Genomic DNA, 4,448 nt, shown 5'->3' with positions numbered 1-4,448 from the left:
CATGCACTGCATTAATGCCCCCCCCATCAGTTCTTCTGGGGATTGTAGTTCATCAGTTCCTGGAATAGCAGCCTTCAGTTGTGGTAGAGGATACCTTTTCCTTCCTGCAGATACGGGGTTGTCATGATTTCATTTATATCTGAAAAACCTGTTAAAATCCTTGAAATTTTCTTCTGGAAACCAATAAAGTAAAGCAGCTTCTAGCGTGCAAGTCTGACAGCCGTGTCATGTATTTTGGATTTTTATTTTTTTCATGTTAATTACTTGGCTTTTTAACCTTTCTCTGGTAGCTTGAAGGATGAATCATAACTTTAAATTTAAGGTTGTACATACACCTGTCTTGTGGGATAATCAACGCGTTTCAAGGCCAACTCGATAGGGAGCAAGGCCCTCTTCTGTCTGCCAGTGAGTGATTGTCTGCTTGGAACATCGGATGTATGAGGAGGGCTGTCAGTCACTGGTGATGAGACCAAGGTCGCTGGCTCATGAATGAGGTGGCTTTGAAAATCATCCATTACCATACAGGACACAGGGATTTATAGACTTGTCTCCAGCCCAGCTGTCCTATTTCGTGCTCGCAGATGGAGCAACAATTTTATATATTTTGCATTTTGATCATCGTTGTTTGTTAAAGGGAACCTGACAGCTGATTCATTTACGGTGTAGTGAATCCTGCATTGAGCAGGGGGTTGGACACGATGATCCTGGAGATCCCTTCCAACTCTAACTTTCTATAATATGAGGCCTGATCCGCCGGCATCACCTATCAGACACCGGCTGTATGATTTCAGCCTGGTGTATTTGTCATTACAACATTATGGCGTTTCAGAGAAAAAATAACTTCTTAGCGCCCGCTGACATTGAATTACAGGTCTCTCCCTTCATGTGTGTATCGGGGAGACTTGTCAGTCACTGGCAGCGGGCGGGGAGAAGCCGCCGCAGCATTTCGGAGTCAAACATACCTGGCTGAAATTGTACAGCCAGTGTCTGATGCATATTTCCCTTAGATCGGGCAGCATGTATCAGCTCTAAATCACTAAAATACAATTTATCTAGCTGATTGCTGGGACCCCCTGCAATCCCGAGATTGGGGCTTTGAAACCCTGAGATGAGTACTCTGTAGCCCTGACAATGGCACGCCTGAAAATAGGATGGAATGGTAATAGTACTTTGCTTTCTGCATTCATGATGGGACCGCAGAGACCTGTTCCTGGGGTTCCAAATCCCAATTTTCAGGATTACTGTGGTTTCCAATGGTCGGACAACTTACTAAAGTTAAGGGATAACATTTTTTGGGGGATAACCCTATAATTATTCGTTGCAGGCACTAACCCCTGCCCAGACCTTTATGAATACTTAATTTACCCCTTACCCAGTTTTTTAGCTCTATAGAGCTCTATAGACTTTTCAGAGCTAATCCTATTTGCAACACATTTCTTGAAAAATGGTACATGCTGAAAAAGAATAGTATAATCTCAGGAGATATAATGCTCTGTGCCTTGATGATCCCTGATTGCATAAAATGTAATTCTCTAATGAAACAGTAAATTGACGACAACAACAACTTCTGGCTTCTTACCAGGTCAGATATAAATATTACTAGATGGTGGCCCAATTCTAACGCATCGGGTATTGTAGAATGTGTATGTACCGTAATTTATTTATGAATATTTCAGAATAATGCAATGAATACCCAGGATTCGGCCGGCCGGGTGCGACCAATTAGCGAAGCGTGGTTCAAATCCCGCGTGAATTTGCGGCCGGACTGCGTCTGTCGCTGATTGTTCGCGGCCGGGCGCGACCTTTTAGTGAAGCCAGGGCCAGCTCCAGGTTTTTGAGGGCCTCGGGCAAAAGAGTCTGACAGCCCACGTAGTATATAACAGCCCACGTAGTATATAACTACCCACGTAGTATATAGCACAGCCCACGTAGTATATAGCACAGCCACGTAGTATATAGCACAGCCACGCAGTATACAGCACAGCCCACGCAGTATATAGCACAGCCCACGCAGTATATAGCACAGCCCACGCAGAATATAGCACAGCCCATGCAGTATATAGCACAGCCCAAGCAGTATATAACAAAGCCACGTAGTATATAGCACAGCGAGGTAGTATATAGCACAGCCCACGCAGTGTATAGCACAGGCCACGTAGTATATAGCACAGCCACATAGTATATAGCACAGCCACGTAGTATATAATACAGCCACGTACTATATAGCACAGCGAGGTAGTATATAGCACAGCCCACGCAGTATATAACACAGCCCAAGCAGTATATAACAGCCACGTAGTATATAGCACAGCCACGTAGTATATAGCACAGCGAGGTAGTATATAGCACAGCCCACGCAGTATATAACACAGGCCACGTAGTATATAACACAGCCATGTAGTATATTGCACAGCCACGTAGTATATAACAGCCACGTAGTATATAGCACAGCGAGGTATTATATAGCACAGCCCACGCAGTGTATAACACAGGCCATGCTGTATATAACACAGCCTACGTAGTATATAGCACAGCCCATGTAGTATATAGCAATGTGGGCACCATATCCCTGTGAAAAAAGTATTAAAATAAAAATTAGTTATATACTCACCTTCCGGCGGCCCCCGGATCCAGCCCAGGCCTTTAGCGATGCTACTCGCGACGCTCCGGTCCCAGTAATGCCTTGCGGCAATAACCCGTGATAATGTAGCGGTCTCGCGAGACCGCTACGTCATCTCCGGTCATTGCCGCAATGCATTCTTGGGACCAGAGCGTCGCGAGGAGCGGGAAAGGCTGGCACGGATGCCGGAAGGTGAGAATATAATGTTTTTTTATATATTATTATTTTGCCTATGCAGCATCAATAGTAAAAAGTGAAGCGGTGTTTAAGTCCTGCCCCAATATCGCTGATTGGTCGCGGCCGGCCGCGACCAATCAGCGACAGGTGCTGTCCGGCCGCGAATTGGCGCGAGATTTGAACCACGCTTCACTGATTGGTCGCACACTGTGTTTAAATCCCGCGCCAATGTCGCTGATTGGTCGCACCCAGCCGGCCGCGACCAATCAGCAAAGCGTGGTTCAAATCGCTGATTGGTCGCTCCCAGGCGGCCGCGACCAATCAGCGATGCGGGAGACGCTCCGTTCTCAGTAATGCCTTGCGGCAATAACCCATGATGATGTAGCGGGAAAGGCTGGTGCGGACGCCGGAAGGTGAGAATATAATGTTTTTTTTGTTACTATTATTTTTAAGTTATCTTTTTACTATTGATGCTGCATACGCAGCATCAATAGTAAAAAGTGAAGCGGTGTTTAAATCCCGCCCCAATATCGCTGATTGGTCGTGGCCGGCCGGGCGCGACCAATCAGCGACGCGGGATTTCCGTTACAAACAGACGAAAGTGGACCTTAGACAATTATATATATAGATTACCATAGCTCCTGCAGGTGGCGCCATTGTCACTACCAGCGGTGGTGCAGTGATTAGATGCTCTTCAGGGCTGGAGTTTCTTATCGGGGACCACAGGGGGTTGAGCAAAGTCTGGTGAGGTCTTCCATATAGTCCCGTCTCCTCCGAAACCTCCAATTTCATAAACAGTCTTAAACCACTCACAAAAGTTTCCTTACCTGGATTCTACAATGTGCACACGTTGCGGATTAGCCTCAGGAATTTTTTGTGTGGATTCTGCATCTCTTGGCAGAAAACGCAGGTGCGGATTAGTCACGTTTTTTGTGCGGATTTACTGCTTATTTTGTGCGGATTTCTATAATGGAATGGGTACAAAAACGCTGCAGATCCGCAAAAAAAGAAGTGACATGCTACTTTTAATCCGCAGCGTTTCCGCATGGAATTTTCCACACCATTACCACAGCATTTTTTTTTCTCATTGATTTACATTGTACTGTAAATCACTTGCGGATCTGCAGCGTTGCTGCACGGTAAAAACTCTGCGGATCCGCAGGAAATCCGCAATGTGTGCACATAGCCTAAAGGGGTTTTTCAGGATTTTATATACTAGAATAAAATAACTTTCCTATTATCTCTTCTGACGTTCCAAAATTAACTTATGTCAGTAGTTAGGTTGTGGTGCCCAAATCTAGAGCAGGCTCAGGAACGTTTCCCACTATCTGTCCACAACAGTAAAGCCCTTTAGGAGCCGCCAATTGCGAGTGGCTAAATAGGGAAACCCTCTGTCACCTCATCGCATTCTTTGGGGAGGAAGTGATGGATTGTCAAATTATTTTTCAGTAGTATAAGAAGTATCCATGGCACTCATCAATTTAATAATGCAAATGTACTTATTTTACTCATAACAATGCCATTAATTTCCACAAGGCTTCTCAGATATTATCAAATGCTATGCTCCATGCGGTGGAGGAGGTGGATTCTGAATTTTTGGACTCTGTCAAACACCGATATGAATTTTGAAATTAACATGTCAGTGTGATTA

At 45.1% G+C, this 4,448-nt stretch overlaps 1 protein-coding gene across 4 annotated transcripts in view; it reads left to right on the top strand.

Moving 5' to 3' along the window:
• PFDN4 (prefoldin subunit 4) overlaps positions 1–217 on the top strand; it is a 23,310-nt gene extending 23,093 nt beyond the window's left edge. For all 4 annotated transcript variants that reach the window (XM_077253173.1, XM_077253174.1, XM_077253172.1 and 1 more), the window contains exon 4: positions 1–217. This exon is cut by the window's left edge and continues 315 nt beyond it. The gene's annotated coding sequence lies outside the window, so the exon portion shown is untranslated.
• The last annotated feature ends 4,231 nt before the right edge of the window (positions 218–4,448 follow it).

This window comes from Ranitomeya variabilis, chromosome 4, assembly GCF_051348905.1.
Source record: "Ranitomeya variabilis isolate aRanVar5 chromosome 4, aRanVar5.hap1, whole genome shotgun sequence".
Taxonomy (NCBI): Eukaryota; Metazoa; Chordata; class Amphibia; order Anura; family Dendrobatidae; genus Ranitomeya; species Ranitomeya variabilis.
The sequence above is the reverse complement of the archived record's forward strand: the minus strand, read 5'-3'. Positions and strand labels throughout refer to the sequence as shown.